Genomic DNA, 20,194 nt, shown 5'->3' on the forward strand with positions numbered 1-20,194 from the left:
GATACAGAAATGTAGTTAGAGACGGCACTTTTAAAACAAAGCCACTCCTGCTGGAACTAACCTGTTCCCACAGATTCAGCTTAATCCATGGATGAGGTTTTCACCTCTATGACCTCTCAAACATGGCCACACTGAGGTCAGAGTTCCAGCACATACACTTTGGGAGGTGTTTGGACGGGAGCAATCTGTCTTATATGTGAGATGAAACTTTATTTCTCATGCCCTTACTTCAGGGGGCCTCTTCCTGCCTATCTCCACTTCCATCCCCCCACAGACGCATTCCTAACTGATTATTTTTGCCGCTGAAAATCATTTGGGACTTTCTGTTTACAAGTCACCGAAAACCAGACTCAACAAGGAAAGAGAGAAGTGATTAGCCTACATCATTGAAGCTTCAGGAGATGTGCCCGTGCTTATCTGGATACAAGCCTGGATGAATCTGGGTTCTGATTTCTTTGGTGACTTCTAGCTTCAGCTCTACCCTGCTCCTTCTATCCTCAAGCTGTCTAGTGACCGTTGACTCCTCCCCCCACACCCCTTCTGTGTCACACAATGGCTCCAAGCAGCTTTGCTTTCTTGACCTTCCATCTAGATAGATAGGAGGAACATTCCCCTCCATACGACAGAAATCCTGGGCTTCAAAGTTGCTTGCCAGATGAAGTCCAGGTCCACTGCCAATCATCTCTCGGGAGGAAGGGGAAGTTGAATCCAGTCACATCAGAAACAATGGGTCAGGCCATTCTTTAGTGCAAACCAAGAGTACAAGAGAAAACAACAGATGCCTCAGTGTTTTTCTGCCAGCTTTCCTACCTCACTCCACCCCTGCATTAATTGGCTTCCCATGTGCCTTGTTGGTGGCTCACGCTGAAGTGCTGACCTTTGAACAGAGGAAAGAAAGCTTAACAGTTTGCACAGCTCTCACAATTCCAACAGGACATGTCTATGTCTCTGTAGATATCTTTTCCATTTCCTTTTTTAAACACCCTTCTTGACTCCCCATTACCCACAAAAGAGTGACTCACAATGTTTTAGTGCTTCACCTCTCAGATATATCATGTTGTTTGAAATTACTGGAATACTGGGCTGGGAGATGGCTCAGAAAGTAAGAGAGCTTGCTCTGCAGTCATGAGGGCCTGTATTTAAATCCCCAGCACCATGGGTGTACGTGGCTGTGCATGGCTGTGCATGGCTTCTGTGACCCCAGCACTAGAAGCAGACACGGGTAGATCCCAAGTGGTCCCTGGCCATTCAGTCTATCCAGAAGGATGAGCTTCTGATTTAGCGAGAGGCCTTGTCTAAAGGCAATAGTGTGGAGAGTGTTAGAGGAAGACACTTGATAGCCTGCTCTGGTCTCTGCATGCAAGTGTGCAGATTTCACCAGTATACTATTGTATATGCAACACACACACACGCAAACACACACTGGGTGGGTGAGGGAGGCAAGAAATATTTATATTTCTGTAGATATGATTCTATTATTTTATGGTTTTGAAAAATCTAGAATTTGAACCATCTATGTCCTGAGACGTACAAGGAATGTTGAAGTGGAAGTTTCTGGATATGTCAGATGATATACTCACATGGTGTTTTGCTGAGGCAAGACCCATGGGAGAACTTGTGATGTTTGGAGAGACTATAAATAGGAATCAAGGGGCAGTCATGGTGCTCTTGTATAGCTAGCTTTGGAAAGCTTCATTGGTCTTGAGTCTTCATCTTACCTGATCTTTGCTTCACTGAAAGAGGCATGCCAGAGAACTTCTGGTATCCTGGCTGATCCTGGTAACTCCTGTTTACTTGTGCTGATTTGGTGGAGGCTGGCTGTTTCTACTGGATTGTGCCACTGCTGCTGCTTTGTGTGTCACATTGGGTGCCACTTTGTTGAAATATTTTAAATCGGTGGCACTCAATCGGGCTTGTGCTACAGAGCCGCCATGTTCCTGACTAGGTTAGCCCTGAGGCCATTAACAGTGGTGGCGTATTCTCCACCGCTCGGCTCAGGCCACCGGCTCAGACCACAGACTCAGGTGGCCAGAGACAATGGCCCTGGCATCCACAAGATGCCATGGTGGGAGATGGCTCTGCCAATCTTCCATGCTGTCTCCACAAGGCTGGGCTGAGCCCAGACCATTCCGCCATACACGTGGTACCTGGTATAAATGAGACTCTAATGCTTAAAGATTAATCAAAGGCTTTATATGTTTGGTAATGTTCAATAACAAGATGCCCACACAATTGGAGGTGTTTCCAAATTAACTAACCTAGATATAAGTTGTTACCCAGAACTGCTCTCCATACATTCGTGGCTCTCCATTCTCCTATATCTCTGCCTCCCTCTGCTCCTCCTCTTCCTCCTTCTCTTCCTCTCCTTACTCCTCCCACCTTAGCTCCTCCCAACTTTCGGGAAAATATGCACTACAGACACTACTAACCTGGACTGCTGCTATCCAGTGACTTGAATTGCCTGACGGAACTACTTGTAAACAGGTCCACATCCCCTTGTCCTATTTACCGTCTTTTCTCCCTTACTTTTGGATGGTGGTCTAGACGGAGGTTTGAAGCATTTGAGAACCCTTATGAAAAGTTTTTTTTTTTAAAACTAAACCTACAGAGTGTACTTCATTAAAATTTGGAAACAAGAGAGTGGGTGGATCACTGGAGCCCAGGGTTTTGAAACCATTCCAGGCAACATAGTGAAATCCTCTATTCAGAAAACAAACAGCAAGCATGACTATAACCTTGCACTCAAATATACATGGACCTGTTTAAAAACCATCTTTGAGCAAAGGTGATAGCCCAGGGATGGAGTTCTTGCCTATCACACTTGAGCCCTGGATCCAGTCTCTATCATCATGAAAATTAAAACATACAACAAAAGACTTTTCTATACTTCCATTTTCTTCAAGGAAAAGAATAAAGTGATAGCTAATGAAACAAACTCATGTAAGAAAAATTCTTTTTATCAAAAATCTTCTCTAACAGACTGAACACACTTTTTTGTAGTTGTTGTTGTTGATGGTGATGGTATCTATGGTGACAGTGGGGGTATTTTTGTTGCTGTTGTTTGAGACAGGGTCTTTCTATGTAACTCTGGCTTCCTAGAACTTGCTATGTAGACCAGGCTGGACTTGTCTGCCTCTGCCTCCTGCGTGGAGTGCTAGGATTATGGGCTGCCACACCCAGGTAATGTGGTGTTTGCCTTAGTCTTTTTATTCATACAAGATGAAAGAAAATGAAGGCAATCAGAAGTCATTTCTTTGAGGCAGAGAAAGATGGCAGTTTGTTGCTCTCAGCCTATTTAGGTGCTTTAACAAAATAGGACTGATTGCATTAAAAATATTATCAACCCATTTCTGGTAGTTCTAGATGTTGGGAAGCTCAACCTCAAGTCACCATCAGATATCATACTGAGGGACCTCTCCTTTTGATTCGCAGCTGGCTCCTTCTTCCTGTGTCTTCACTTGGTAGAGGGATGAAAAGTCATGGGGCAGGGGCAGAGTGGGGTAAGCCAACTCAAACTCTTTTACCCAAACCTTTTTAAGGGCATATTGTACCCAGAAGAACTCATGTCCTAATTATCCCCTTAGAGGCTCATTTTCTTAAAACTTAAAATTGTTGCCTTGTGGGTTAAAACTCAGCATGAATTTTAGATAAGCACGAATATTCATATCAGTTGTCAGTAAGAACACTACTGTCTCAAGGAAGAAGCAAAGCACTGCCCCTCCCCACCTGTCAAAGCCAATAACCCAGGGACAGAGTAATTCAGAGATAATGGATATTCTAGTCTGTTCTGTGCAACAGAATATCTGAAACTTTGTAACACATAGTGAACAGAAATGTATTGTGGTCAAGAGGCAGAGAAATGCAAGGAGTAGCATCCAGCAAGAGTTCTTTTATCACATCACTATGTGTGCATGAGGTGGTGGTGGGGAGAACAGGAGATGAGGCCAGAGCATTCTTTCATAAGGAATAAACTCCCATACTCCATCCATTAGAAGACTTTGTCTCCTCTTCAAGGTCCCACTTCTTAACAGTGTTGACTGAAAACTAAATATTTTTGAAAATTTAGTTTATTTCTATGTGCTTGCATATTTTGCCTGAATGTCTGTCCATGCACCATATGCATGCTTTGTGCCCACGGAGGCAGAAGGAGGTAATGGATTCCTTGAGACTGCAGTTACAGATGGTTGTGAGCCACCATGTGGCTGCTGGGAACCAAACCTGGATTCTCTATAGAACTGCCAGTGCTCTTAAGCACTGAAGCCATCTCTCCAGCCCTTGGAGCTGAATTTTAAACACATAAACTTTGGGGGACACATTCAAACCAAAGCAATGAACTAGAGAAAATATTTGAAACTATTTCCTTTTATTTTCTTTAGCAGAGGCGGAGAAAGAAGTGTTCAGCAGTGCAAAGTTCATCACAGCTTGAGGCTGGGCCTGGCTAATGCATGGGTTAATCTAGTTCTGAAGACAGTGGCCATGGAGTTCACCCTGGTGCTGAGGTGGGGGACATAGAAAACCTGGGGATAGTCTGTCAGCCTGAGCTTGGAGACTGAGTCTGCAGAGGCTGGTCTGGCCCTGGAGTAGCTCAAAACGTGGAGCCTGTGGGACCAGTAGAATTAGCCTGGTAATTATGTGGGCTTGGAGGCTCAGGATGTGGGGACTGTGGGGACCAGAACAGCATTGGATTTACTGGGACAGGCCCCGTGTCCCCATGCAAATTCTTTCCACTGATGACATTATTACCCTTTCCCAGTGGAAGGAATTTCTCTCCCAACTGTGCTCTCTGGGGCTTGAGAGAGAGAAAGGTATAAACCTGTAGCTCCTGCCCTTCCCAGTGATTCTTGGTCTGCGCTGCACTCAGATGTGACCTCCCAGCGACTTACTTTCAGTTAAGAAGAAGGACAATGAACAGAAACTACATCTTCCCTGAAGATTCAACTCCTTTCCCAAGTAAAGAGGGATTTCCCTATACAGACAGTTTGAATTAGTATTTCTGCGAGGAAATGCGCCGTGGGAAGCTCTATTCTGTCCTCTTGCTGATGAAGACATTTAATGCTACTGTGGTGGTTTGAATAGGAATGGCCCCCATAGACTCATGGCATTGAATGCTGACTCATAAGGAGTGGCACTATTAGGAGGTGTGGCCTTGTTGGAGGAAGTGTGTCACCATGGAGGCAGGCTTTGAGGTTGCATATGCTCAAGCTAGCCCTAGTGGGACAGTCTTCTTCAAGATATAGAACTGTCTGCTCGTTCTCCAGAACCATGTCTACCTGCATGCTGCTCACAAGGATGATAATGGACTAAACCTCTGAAACAATTAAATGTTTTCCTTTATAAGAGTTGTCATGGTAACGGTGTCTATTCACAGCAATAGAAATCCTAATTGAGACATTACTCGAACATAAGGAGATGTGTGTATGTGTGTATTAATAAAAAATGAAATATTTCTTAAAGACTCTGTAAAGTTTAACTGAAGTTGAAAGTGAAAACATTGAAATGAAAGCACTAGAGCTATATGTCAGGGTAGAGCACTTGTCTGCCAAGTGCTGGGTCCTGGGCTCAACCTCCAGGATTGCCATAAACAAAAGACTCAGGATTATGACCATCTTTAAAGGATACTTGCTTCATTAGTGATGAGCTGCCTGGACAGGCTACCTGATGATAGAGTTTCCCAAGTAAAGTCAGACTGCAGACTGGAGCACATCCCCCACCTGACACTGCTCACTTCCAGAGTGCAGATACTAAACTGGAATGATACAGAGAAGGTCATCATGGCCCCTGTGCAAGGATGATATGGGACTTCACGCAGCATGCTGTGCCTTTCAGTTAAGAAGAAGGACTGTGCCTTTCAGTTAAGAAGAAGGACAATGAACAGAAACTACATCTTCCCTGAAGATTCAACTGCTTGTTGAAGCTATTTCTACCATATGTGGTGTCCACTGTAGCCCTGTGGAGCTTGAGGCCCCAGAGAGCACCGTAGTCCAGTGGACTGACAGCTGCCATAAGTCTGCTTCCCTCCAGTGGTGCTGAGCTTGAACTGCAACATATAACTCAGGATTGACGAGGATCTCGGAAAGTGTGCAAGTTCCTCAGATCCAGTAGTGAGAAGTCAAGCTATCCGATCGTGGCCACTTTCTAAGACTGGCTGATGTTTAGGTCCACTGACACTTTGTTCTGGGCCCTGCTTGCACTTGGCAAGGTACCATAATAATTTCTGAAAAGAGAAGCCAGGGAGATTGTCTTCTGTGCTTTATGGTCAGTATATCTATTGGCTTATTGGGATTTTCAGGGGTTTTTTTGTAAATGATTTTAAAAAACTTTTAGCTACATGTGTGTATATGTTGGGGTGTATGCATATGAGAACAGGTGCCCCCAGAAGCCAAAAGATGACAGATTCCCTGGAGATGGAGTTACTCATGTGGTTGTAAGCTACCCTGTATGGGTGCTAAGAAACACATTTAGGCCCTCTTTCCATACTTGGATTGCCTGGTTTAGGCTCAGTGGGAGAAGATGTGCCTAGTCCTGCTGGGACTAGATGTCCCAGAGTGGGGTGGTACCCAAGGCAGGGGTTCCCCTTCTCTCAGAAGAAGGGAAGGGGGCAGTGGGAAGAGGGATTTATAAATGTAGGACTGGAAGAGGGGGAAACTGGCTGTGATCGGGATGATAGGCAAAAAAGAAAAACTATTGAAAAAAATAAATGAAGAGGAGGGGTCTGGAGAGATGGCTCAGTGGTTAAAAATGCTGTCTGCTCTTCCAGAAGACCCAGGTTCAATTCCTAGCAACCACACAGTGGCTCACAACCATCTATAAAGGGATCTGCTGCCCTTTTCTGGCATGTAGGTGTACATACAGCAGAACACTCATACATAAATAAATAAGATAGACTTTAAAATGCAAGAGGTTTCTTTTTTTTTAAAATGGAAGAGAAATAAAAGTAGACAAAAGCTAAGGGAGTTTATCACCACAAGGTTTCTTTCCTACAGGAAAGGGCAGTTCTCTAAGCAGAAAGATAAAGAAAGGGATTGGTAACATAAAACATCAGAAAAAGCTGGGCAGTGGTAATACAAACCTTTAATCCCAGCACTCATGAGGCAGAGGTAGGCAAATCTCTATGAGCTCAAGGTCAGCCTGGACTATAAATTGAATTCCAGGACAGACAGGGCTACAAAGAGAAACACTGTCTCAAAAAACAAACAAACAAGCAAACAAACAGATGAGAAAGTAGGAAGTTCTCTGCAAGCTAAGTAAATTACATACATTGTTAGTATGAAGTTTAAAAATAAAGCTATCAATATAGTAGCCACAATAATCTGTTAATGATATAAAACAAAACATGAAAATCTGCACACCAAAATCAAGATCAGAATGGATGTTATAATAAACTGTTTATTATCTTTTATGATTGATATTATCATTTTAAAATAGCCTCTTTTATGTAAATGTTATGATAACCATAAAGCCAAAGGCTATAGTGAATACATAAGAGATAGATAGTAAGGAAGCAAAACAAAGTATGCACTAGAGAAAAAGCATCAAGACATTATGGAGAACAGCAACCAAGGAAAGGAAGAAGGATTTACAAATAACCTGAAAACAATTAACAAAGAGTCAAAGTCCTTAGCTATTAGTAATTATCTTGAATGTAAATGTATTAACTATCCAACAAGAAGAGGTAGAGAGACTGAATGGATAAGAATGAAACACTCAACAATATGCTGCCTACCAGAAACTCACAGACTGAAAATGAAAGGATGTAAGATACCTTACAAGCAAATTGGAAACCAAGAGAAAGCAGGAATAGCTATGCCTACCTCAGGAAAAAAAGTCCCTGAGTCAAAAACTGGAAGGGAGGGAGGGAGGAAGTGGGGAGCCACACTATATAATGATATTAGGATTGATTCATCAAGAATAAAGCATAAAAATACGTGCACATCACATTGAAGTACTACCTAAACAGATAAGCAAATGTCGGGAACCAGGATGATCCAAGGCTTTCTTAGAGCCCCTGATGAAAAGACAAAGAGAACAACAGTTCTGTGTCTTTGCCTAGGGGCAGACTTCACAAGGTCTGGGCTGGGGCTGGGCTAGGGCTGGGGCCAGGACCTACAAGAAGTTAAGGTTTTGTTTAGTGGAAACCTGAATAACCCCCTGCCCCTGAGACTGGAGTTATAAGCCCCAAAGCCGCTATGAGCTCAGTCTGTGGTGCGCTTAAGAGAGAGAGAGAGAGAGAGAGAGAGAGAGAGAGAGAGAGAGAGAGACATAGAGAGAGGCAGACAGAGAGAGGCAGACAGAGAGACAGACAGAGACAGACAGAGACAAAGACAGACAGAGACAGACAGAGTACAGTAATAGTACCAATCTTCAATACCCTCTTTCAATAATGGATAAATAACTCAGTCATATAGTCAATAAGAAAAAAAAAATGGTCTGAACTACACTTTAAGCTAAATAGAACGGTCTGTCCTACAACACAAGAGGGCATATTCTTCTCAAATGTACGTGGAACATTCTCTGGGGTGAATCAAAGGTTAAGCCATAAAGCAAGTCTTAAAATATTTATGGGTTGAAATTTCATAAAATATGTTTTCTGACCACAGTGATATGAAGCTAGACATCAGTGATAGAAGCAATTTCAGATGATTCACAGATGTGTGGACATTAAATGGCACACCCCTAACCACCAACAGGTCAGAGAAGAAGTAAAGCATGAGTCTGGAAACCACTGTGGAAAAAACCAGGAACACACTATATACCACAACTTACAGAACACAGCAAAGGCAGTTCTGAAGAAAATACTTTTTCAGAGTGACAAAGGCCTACCTCAAAACAGTGCCATCAAACAAGCTAATGTGAAACCAGAAAAAGAGAAACAAACTAAGCCCAAAGTTAGCAGAAGAAAATAATGTAAGAAGTAAAAATAGACACTAAAAATGAAATAAATGATAAAATTATCAAGACTATGTTATCTAAGAAAATGCAGAAAAGGCCAGAGACTCAGAATTGGAAATGAAAGAGGAGACATTCAAGTCATAGTTCAGAAATAAACTGTTAATATGATGTCTGTGGACAGTTACATCCTAATGAATAGGACAATTTAGAAAAGAAGACAAATCTCAAGTATTCTTAACAAGACTGAACCACAAAACAATAGAAAATATGAACATGAAAAGACTGAACTAGTAATAAAAAGCCTTCCATCAAAGAAGTCCCAGAGCTTGATTGCTTTATTCTAAACCCTATCAAATATTTACATCAGAACTAATGTTAGTCCTTCCCAACCCTCTCCCTAAAATAAAAGGTATTATGGCCTGAATCCTGGTGCCCACACCTAAAATTATGTTAGAATTTAGTCCCTAATGTAACAGAAGAAAATCACCCTTTCAGAAGTAAGAATGGGAGTACTGGTCCAAAGTTAAAAGGAGTATTTTCCCCCTTCCCATATGTAAGGATGCAGCAAGAAAGTGCATCCTTCGAATTAGAACTAGACACCATGAACTGGTGCTTAGCTTTGAGAACTATAAGACTGTATTATTCAGAAGTTACTGCAGCATCCCTCATAGACTGATACAGAGGGAAAACTTCCAAATTCATCTGACAAAGCAAGCATTATCCTGACACCAAAGTCAAACAAAGCCACCAGAAGGAAAGAAAATCTCAGGCCATTATCCCTGATGAACATAAATACAAATCTACTAGCAGCCTGGATTCAACAGTTTCTAAAATGTTCACCCATCAATCAAGTAGAGTCTGTCACTGAAACAAAAGGATCAGTGTCCATATACATGTGTCTATAAGCATGATACATGACTCACAGAAGGAAGTCATCTCAGTATATTCAAAGAAGGTTTTCAATAAAGTCAACAGGTTTTCATGATAAAATTCTCAACAAGTTATCATTAGAAGCAATAAATCTCAATTCAATAAAAGACAGTTGTAGCAAGCCCCTAGCCAACACCATTCTCAGTAATGAGAAGTTAAGAGCTTTTCCACCGAGATTGGAGATGAAGCATGAATGTCCACTGTTGCCATTTCAATTAAGTTCCCTACTGGAAATCCAGAGCAATAAGGAAAGAGAAGAGAATAAAAGGTATCTAACTTGGAGAGGAAGAAGTTGAATTGTCTGTTTACAGACAGTGAGAAAGCACAGACTCCAAAAACTGTCTGAGCTAATAGCTGAATCCAGTAGAGTTGAAGTATGTACAAAGCCAGTATCCCCAAACCAGTGTGCTTCTGTACCCTCATGATAATGAATCAAGGAGACAGTCACATCTACTGCACTGAAAGAGGAATAAATTTAAAGAAGGGTGTAAAATATTTACAGAGGAGACTATGAGACAATAATGAAAGAAACAGAACAGATATAGATGAATAGGAAAATGTTCTGTGTTCATGGATTGGAAAAGTTAAAACATCCATATTGCTCAAAAAAATCTACAAGTTCACTATCATCCCTGTCAAAATTTCAGTGGAAGTTTTCACAGAAATAGAAAAAGAATCCTAAAATTTACATGGATTCACCGAAGGCCTCAAATATCAAAGAAATCTTAAGCAAGAATAAAGCTAGAGATAATATACTACCGGATTGGATAGTGTACTATAGCAACAATAGAAACCCCACATGGTAATGCCATAAAACAGTCATGCAGATCAATGAATCATAACAGAAAACCTAGAAATAAATTTATCCAGGGTTGACAGATTTTCAACAAAGATGCTGAGAACAGAAAGTGGGGCAAATGTAGTGTCTTCAATGAGCAGCAATGGGAAAACTGGCCACCCATGTGCAGGAGACAGGAATTCTGAGTGTCAGCAGGCTGTCTGAAAGTTCTGTATGGGGGCAGGGACACCTACCCCTAAGGCATACATGTGAGCGTCTATGTCTGCTATGGTGAGACCAGAGCAAAGTGCCTCAAGATTTTTTTTTATTGGTTATTTTATTTATTCAAAATTCAAATGTTGTCATTCCTTCCAGTTGGTTTCCCCTCCGCAAACCCTCCATCCTATCCCTCTTCCCCCTTGCCTCTATGAGGGTGCTTCCCCACCCGCTCACCCACTCACTGAACTAGCATTCTCCTACTCTGGGGCATCAAGCGCCACAGGACCAAGGGCCTCCCCTCCCATTGATGCCAGATAAAGCCATCCTCTGCTAAATATGCAGCTGGAGCCATGGATGCCTCCATGTGTACTCTATGGTTGGTGCATTATAAAAAGTTAAATAAGTCCACAGTAAAGTATGATCTAAAGTTTGTACATAGAAAGAAAGGTTGATTCTAACCAAGAAGCTATGGAAGTCTTCACAAAGTTGGAGCTAACTAAATAGTTTTGTTTTATTAATTCACATACTATAAAATCAACCCTTTTATGTGAATAATTCAATGATATTTTTGTATATTAGCAACAATTTTGCAGTCTCCATTATCCAATTCCATAAAATAGCAATATCCCCAAAAGAAACCCAAACTCATCCATAGCCACTCCTTGCCCCTCTTCCTCCCTTGAGCCCTTGGCATTTAGCAACCTACCTTCTGTGTCTGTGGATTTGCCAATTCACATTTCAGAGAAATGAAATCATGATATGTGACCTTTTGAATCTGGCTTCCTTTATCTGGCATCATGTTTATTAGAAATACCTATGTGTCATGAATTACCCCTGCAGTATGAAAACTTCATTTGAATCACTAAAATTTGAATCCATTGTAAGGATATTGTCTTAGTTAGCTGTCTATGACTGTTATAAAACACCATGATCAAAGCTACTTGGGGAGGAAGGGGTTTATTTCATCTTAGAGTTCCACATCACCGCCCAATATGGAAGGAAGTCAGGGCAGGAACTCAAGTCAGGGAGGAACCTGGAGGCAGGAAGTGAAGTAGAAGCTGTGGAGGGGTGATGCTGTCTGGCTTGCTCCTCATGGCTTGTTGGGTCTGCTTCCTTATAGCTCCCAAGACTACTATCCCTGAGGGTGGGACTCCCTACAGTGACTGGTCCCCCCTACAGCAACTGTAATCAGGAGAACAGTCATGGGCTTGCTCACAGGCCAATCTGATGGTAACATTCTTTCAGCTGAGGTTTGCTCACTGTTCTGAAATGACTATTATATGCACTGTGATTATCCATTGATCAGTCAATAGACATTTAGTTTGTTTCTACACCTTGCCTGCTGTGCATAATGCTGCTATGAACAGTCATCTACAAACTTTTGTGGGAATATATTTACATTTTCTTGAGTCTGTACCTAGTGGAATTACTAGGTCTTGTACTGAATCTTTTTTTTTTTAAGAATTCGTAGTTTGATAGGAACTAGATTAATAAAAAAGAATATTCTAGGTCATTATTTTATCCTGACTCTCAGGTGCTATCCTAGTAGTCACTCATTTCAGGAGCCCTTCTCACCTTTGATGTCGTTCTAGTACCTTGTGATTTTCAAGTCCTTGAGGGTCCCTTCCCCTTGTTAGGAGTTATAGCTACTTCCTTAATAAGATGCTCACCACCAGCTTTGGCCCATTTGAGGTGACTGTCAGAGTCAGCCACTGTTCCTCATCCACATGCAGTCACTGCTCTACAGACAAGCCCAGAACAGCTTTTGGCACAACAAATCAGGTGGAGCTCCTGTACCATGCCTGACCCAGCTTCATGAAGGAGAGGACTCACCCAGGGCAACATTAAGCTTTTCTGAGTTTATATTCCGAGCCTGTACAATGTGGGTCATACCCAGAATTCCCAGTTTTGTGCTTTTGTGACTATCCCTATGTATAATAAGGTAGTTACACTTACATTTTCTGGATGGGATTCAAAGATAAGAGTACAAATTGTAGGCCTTATGTAATTATTGTATTTACTTTCTCCCATAACATAGCAAGGCAAATGCATTTGTGAAGACTTTTTTTTTTTTAGTTATGAGGAACAAAAGAAGATTATTCAATGTTTTAAACAATAGAAATAAGACAATGGCTCATGCAACCAAAAGTTTCATGAGGATATGGTCCTCGGGTACTGCTGAGTTCAGGAATTAGGTGGAATTATCTTGTGTGTGTGTGTGTGTGCGTGTGCGTGCGTGTTATAGAGGCCAGAGGTCAACTTTGACTGACTTCCCGGTTGGTGTTCCACCTTGTGTTTTTGAGGCAGGATCTCTTACCGGACCTAGAGCATATCAATTCAGCTAGCCTGAGTGCTCACTGAATTACACGGATCTACCTGCATCAACCTTCTCCAACCTGCTCTGGTACTTGGACTACAGAAGTGCGTTGCCCTGGCTGCTTTTGCACAGTTGCTGGAGATCTGAGCCCAGGTCCCCTGCTGTGCCTCAGGCACTTTACTAACGGAGCCTCTCAGTAGCCCCTAGATCACATTATCTTGATGTAATTTCATGCTCTCCACTCCTCAGACCAATTTTTTTCCATGTCTTTTTTATTCTCTGATAAACTTTCTCCTCAGTCACAAAAGGCTGTCAGCAACTCTCACGTTCTATCCTGTTGACAGCCCAGTCAAAAGAAGAAATTCTTTAGTTGTTCTAGTAAGATTTTTGGGATGAATTCTCTTGATCTTACTTGGGTCTAAAACCCATTTGCTCAGAGGAAGAAGAAAAACTGAATGCCAAACCTGAGCCATGCCCCATCCCCATCTCCAGTATCCAGGGAGTGGACTCAGCAAACCAAACTTTAGAGACTAAGAAAACTTGACATCTTCCTACATGAAGGAGAAATTACATTAGATATGTTGAACTCCCATTTAGAGACAAGGAAATTCTAGCTTAGAAAGTTAGCTTGTATTTTTCAAGGCCTTGTGAGAGAAGACTAGACTTCACACATATCCAATCTCTAATTCTAGGGGTGTCAGGGATGCCACACTCTTAGGGAGCTTGTACTTCATCTGGCACAGACTTGATGCTTGGCCAACCAGAAAGAATCATTTCGTTTTACTGTGTACTGTAAAATAGCAGTACACAGACGTTAGCATCTTTAACTGGCTGCAGCTCAGTGACATCCAACAATGCCATCACCACCCACCCCTAGAAAGTATTCACCATTCCAAACTGAAATAATAATCCTCTATGCCTCTTCCTCCTGCAGGCCCTGGGAAGGCCTACAGTCCGTCTCTCTAAATTTGACTCTTCTAGAGACTTCATAAAAATGGAATAACAATACTTGTTTTTTCATGTGTCTTACTTAGCATAATGTCCTAAAAGTTCATCATAGCAGGTACCAGAATGTTCCTTGCTTTGAAAGTCAAGTGATGTTTTGTCATATGGATTTTCACAATGTGGTGGTTTGAATAAAAATAGCCCCCATAGGCCCATAGGGAGTGGCACTATTAGGAAGTGTGGCCTTGTTGGAGGAAGGAGGTATGTCACTGTGAGGGCAGGGATTGAGGTTTCAGATGCTCAAGCCAGGCCTAGGGCTACCCTCTCTTCCTGCTGCCTGCTGATTTGGATATAGTTCTGATCCAATCTACATCTCAATTTCAATCACCATTGAATAGGTGGATCGGTCTCATGGGAGCATGGTGATATCAGCAGTCATGGAAAGGCTGTGTGGTGCATTTTAGAAAAGACTCCTGTCTTCTCCTGGTTCAGCATTATGAGTGCTGTGTTATGAATGCAAATGTGTTATAAAAGCCACATAAAGTAGTAGTAGTAATATGTTTGTTGAGGATAAGTGCTGGACTTAAGAGGGAAGTGGCAGATATATAAACGTACCACAGCTCTTCTTTGCTGAGGAGAGTAATCGGCACAGACAGCCATTTCAGCAAGGCATGAAGCTCTCACTTAGTGATTCAGAGAGGTCAGGCCATTGTGCCCAATGTGGGCCATTCTGGTCTGCAGCACGCTTGGCCAAAGCTCCCCATAGAGGGAACTGCGTCTACCGCTAGTGCCTCGACATTATTTGCCCTAAGAAACCAGCACATATTCGCTCACAGGTTGCATTCCTCTGTGCACCTGAGGAAGCCTTTTCCTCTAAGTGTTAGTGATGAAGGCATTTTCTCCCTCTTGGTATCCTCTGAAGACTTGAGGAATTACCTCTCAAATCCGGTGCCTCTGACCTCCACTAGAGGGCGCTTGCTCCTGATCTGCATTAAGTCCGCTTCCGAGGGGTGATGGGGATGGAGGGGCGGGAATGGGGGCGGGAACTGGTTGCAACTAGATTATCACACACATACAAAACTGAACACAAAACAAAAACTCTCCTGAAGCTTGGTTAGTTCGTTCTAGAAAAAAAACAAAACTAGCCAGAAGGATGTTTCTTCTGGCAGCTGGGAGAGGAGATGAGGATTAGGAGACACCTGTCCCCTAGCTCTCTTTACTCTCCCCGAACCCCCTTCTTTGGTCTGCTGTACCATGACTGTTCCTCCTGAGGGTGATACCTGCCTTCGTGAGCAGAGGCTGTGCACAGTGCAGCTTGAAGCCTGACGTGGTTCTCACACTCACCTCAGAAGGCTTGTGAGAAGTGTTCCACTCCCGCCCCCTCCATCCTCCCCCCCAACCCCCATAATATACACAGGAGAAAAGAGCAGAGAGCTGAGATGCGAAGATTTATGAGGAGAAAGGCCTATGCATGAGAAAGAAATTAGAAAGTGGAATATTTAAAACACAACAAGAGCACACTGCGCCTAGCAATCAAATCTCCATAACTCTGGTTGGAGAAATCTCCTTAGTAACTTACGTGGCTCTTCTTGCTCTGCAAACATGTTGGGGGTGCTTTGCAAATGTTCCTCTCTTGTCTCATTCTCTGTCTCCAGGATGAAGGCCAGGTTGCTTAGAGGATAGCTCCGATAGAGCAGCAGGCTCCAGTGTCTGCAGTTAGCTCGAGGTAACAGCGAGGCAACTCTGAAAGCAGCAGACAGATTTCCTCTTGGGACAAATGAAGAGATCTGAGGTCCTTCAGGCATCTTAGGTCGGTGGGGCCGGCAGAGATCCGCAGATGAATGGGTCTTAAAAAGGAGGCAACCCGGAGATTATGTTGAACTCCTCTGAGAAAATGATGCCGCAGAAAGCCTTCTCCTCTGAGTCGTTGTCCCTTGGTGTACAGAGGATGTCTTCTGCTGTGCGCTAGTACCCTAACCAGGTTCATTCCTCACTGCACCCCAGCTTGCAACTATGTTCCCTGGCTCCACACCCTCTCCCTTATAGTCTATGCTTACTGCTTCCAGAAATTTCTTGAAACACTGATTCTATCAGAAGTAAAAGAAGAAGAAGAAGAAGAAGAAGAAGAAGAAGAAGAAGAAGAAGAAGCAGCTTGTTTCAGTCCTTTTGTGTGTGCTTTTGTGTGGCCTATCTGATGTTTGGGATTATTTAGTTAGTGTTTTTAAGTGGCATACAATGTAATAGGTCTTGTCATGGCATTTCCATAGACATCATTATACTTCGTTCAATTCCATCTCTCCTCCTGTCTTCTCCATCCTCCTTGTCCCTTATTGCTGGTCTCATTCTTTCTCCAAATAGTCCTCTCTTAGGTCCTCTCCTGTCACATGTATTCCATGAACATTCTACCCTCTCTGTCCACTTCTGTAACAGCTCAACCTACACACACACACACACACACACACACACACATCTGCACATGCGCGCATGCAGGCACGCACACACGCACGCACACACTCGTACACAATTTATATTTAAGAGAAAACATTGTATTTGTCTTTCTGACTCTGGCATGTCTCACAGTGTAATCTCCTTAGAAATGTCATGATTTCACATTTCTTTATGGTTGAATTCTGTTGTATACATGTACATTTTCTTTGTCCATCCATACATGATGGACAGCTAGGCTGCTTCTCTTTTTTAGTTAATCTAAACCACACAATGAAGAAGACTATGCATGTGTATTGGTGGTACACCAACTTAGATACTTCAGCTACACAAGGAGAGGATATGGCCAGGCTTTTATAGTGGTTTTATATTTTCACTTTCCGAGGGACGTCCACACTAACTCCCATGGCTAGAGGCAGCACCAACTCCAGTCCCATCAGCACCATTCCGGGCTTCTTCCCTTGCATCCTTATGGAACATTTCTTGTTTGCTTTCTTGGTGGTTGACATTCTGGCTGGCGTGGAATTTTGAGATGGAATCCCCAAACAGTTTAACTTGCATTTTTCTGACTGATAAGGATGTTGAACACTTTCTCAGATACTGGCCATTTGTATTTTTTCTTTTGAAAAATAGCAGTCCACTCAGTCCATTAGTCCATATGTTGACTAGATGGTTTTTTATAGCTTTTGCAGTTCTTTATGTATTCTACATATTAGTCCTCTGCTTGTGTATAGCTGGCAACATTTTTCTCCCGTTATGTAGGCTGCTTCTCTGCCCTGGAGATTGTTTCCTAGGCTGTGCAGAAGCTTTTACATTTGATGTGATCCCATCTGTCAGTTGGGGTTATCCCTTGAGTGATTAGAGTCCTTTTTACAAAGTCCCTGCCTGTGCCTATATCTTTAAGTGTTTTAACCTGTGTTTTCCTCTAGAGGTTTCGAAGTTTCTTGTCTTGCATTGAGTCATCTGATACATTGAGTCATCTGATACATTGAGTCATCTGATACATTTTTAAACTGACTTTCATGAAGGGTGAGAGATGTGGATCTAATGTCTACATGTACATATTTTCTCTTGTTGGAGAAGCTGCCTCCCCCCCGCCCCCATATGTTTTGACACGGTTGTCATACTATAGCCGTATGAGTTTGCTTGTAGGTCTTGTGGTCTATCCTACTGCCCTATGGGTCTGATTTTTTTTTATCACTACCTTTTGGTTTTGCTACTCTGGCTCTGCAATAAAATTCGAGATCACTAGGTGATCTCAGCACTTTTGTGGCAGAGCCAGGCAGACCTTTGAGTTCGAGGCAAGCCTGGGCTACATCATGAGTTCCAGGACAGCCAGGGCTATAAGAAACCCTGTCTTGAAAACCAAAACATATATAAAAAATAACTAAAGAATTTAAGATCAAGTGTTGTGATGCCTCTCCCACTGCTCTGGATCCTGGGCTTTTCAGAGTCTGTGACTCTTAGGATTGTCTTTTCTATGGATATCATTGGGAAGTTGATGAGAATTATGTTGAACCTGTAGATCATTTTTGTTAATACAGAATTTTTGCAATATTAATTATGCCAATCTCTGAGTATGGGAGACCTCTCCAACTTGTAGTTTCCTCTTCAGTTCCTTTTTCTATAATCTTAAGGGTTTCATCTCCTCATTTAGGGTTCTTCCTGGTATTTTTCTGATGCTCTTGTGAGTGGTATTATTTTTCTGATTTCTATCTTGGCAAGTTTATTATTATAGAATTTTTGTATATTGATTTGGTGTCTTACTAGTTTGTTGGAATTCAGGTCTAAAAGCTTTCTAGTAGAGTCTTTGGGGTCTTTTAAAATATAAGATCCTGTTGTCTGTAAATATCATGTGATTCTCTCAAATCCTCAGGTCTGTTTATCTAGCATATGACATTTATAGATTTGCACTTTTTTTTTTTTAAGATAGGGATTCTGTCTGCAGTCCTGGCTGTCTTGAAATGTGCTGTGTAGACCAGGCTAGCCTCAGACTCAAAGACCTGCCTGCCCCTGCCTCCTTAGTGCTGGGACTAAAGACTTGTGGCACTCAGCCTGATTTGCACATTTTGAATCAACCTCACATTCCTGGGATGAAACCAACTTGGTCATGATGTTTGAGCCCCTTAATATATTCTTGAATATCGCTTGTCTTTGCTGAGAATATTTACATCTGTGCATCAGGAGAATGACTTAGTTTCTTTCTTTGCCTCACAGTTTTGGTATCAGTGCAATGCTGGCTTTGTAGATTGAATTTGGTTGTTGTCCCTTTCTACGTTACTGGGCAGTGTGAGAAATACTCACATTAGGCCAGACTTAAAGGTTTGGTAGAATTCAGCAGTAAATCTGTCCAGTCTTAGGTCTTTCCTTTTTGGCAGGGAGGGTTTTTTTTCGGTGGGGGGGGTTCAATGACTGCTTGAGTCTTGTTGACTGTTTTGTGTCTGCTTAAGCTATTTATATCTTCTCAATTTAAAATTGGTGGATCTTGAGCTGGGTGTGTGGTGGTGCATACTTTAATCCCAGCACTAGGAGGCAGAGGAAGCCAGATCTGTGAGTTCCAGGCCAACCTTGTCTACAGGGTGCGTTCCAGGTCTACAAAAAGACTCCCCCCTCCAATAAAATAAAATAAAATAAAATAAAATAAAATAAAATAAAATAAAATAAAATAAAATATGAATCATTTGGACTTAGTAATTTTATTCTTTTTTCAGCTTTTTTGATATATCTGTTAAAAACTATTCTGTCACAGTCCTCTTTATTTTATTGGAATATGTTATAACAGTCCCCTTTCATCTCCAATTCTGTTAATTGGGGTTTTCGTTCTCTTTCTTTTGCTAATCTGGCTAAGGGTTTGTCAATCTTGTTTCTCTTTCAAAGAATTACTTTTCTGTTTGATCAGCTCTGCGTGTTGTTTCTCGGGACTCCTTCAAGTTTCTGTACTAGTCTTTATTATTTCTTAGCATCCGCCTTTCATTCAGCTCTGCCTTGTTTTCCTAGGACCTGAGCTCTTTTGAGAGCTTTCTGATTGATTCATGTGAGTGATCTCATCTGTAAACTTCCCTCTTAGGACTCCCCAAACTTCATCCCAAAGCTTCTCACAAATTGTGTTTTCATTTGCATTGAATTCTGGGATCTTTTCAGCTCTGAATTCTTCAATGACCCACTGTTTACTCCAGAGTTCTTGGATTTTGTGTATCTCCCATGTTTTCTTAGTTTTGATATGCTTTCTAGTTACACTGTACAATCTGTAAAGATCTAAGAGCTTATTTTTGTTTCTTTTGAATTAAGTCTTGCTTTGTGGTCTCTTTTAGAGGTGGTTTCATGGGTGGCTGATAAGAATGTGTGTTCCATACCTATTGGATGGAATAACCTATCTATGTCTGTTAGGGCCATAATCTATGGTGCAGTTGAGGTTTCTTCACTGATTTTTAGTTTGGATGACGTATACAAAGATGAGAATTGGATATTGGTACCATTCATTGTTATTGTTCAGAATCTGTCTGACCTTCATTCCATGATTATGAAATTATGTACCCAACATTTTGTACATATATTTAAAGTATTATATATCCTGATTAATTGTTTCATTTATTATTATGCTGTGGTCTTCTTTTTTAAAGATTTATTTATTTATTTATTTATTTATTTATTTATTTAATGTATGTGAGTAC

General features: G+C 41.8%; 1 non-coding gene across 1 annotated transcript; it reads left to right on the forward strand.

Annotated features, from left to right (window-relative positions):
* The first annotated feature begins 5,721 nt into the window (after nt 1–5,721).
* Nucleotides 5,722–5,823, forward strand: LOC114640773. The gene has a single exon (XR_003714195.1). It is a non-coding gene; the product is annotated as a U6 spliceosomal RNA (small nuclear RNA).
* Nucleotides 5,824–20,194: the final 14,371 nt, after the last annotated feature.

This window comes from Grammomys surdaster, unplaced genomic scaffold (genome assembly GCF_004785775.1).
Source record: "Grammomys surdaster isolate TR1022 unplaced genomic scaffold, NIH_TR_1.0 125849, whole genome shotgun sequence".
Lineage (NCBI taxonomy): Eukaryota > Metazoa > Chordata > Mammalia > Rodentia > Muridae > Grammomys > Grammomys surdaster.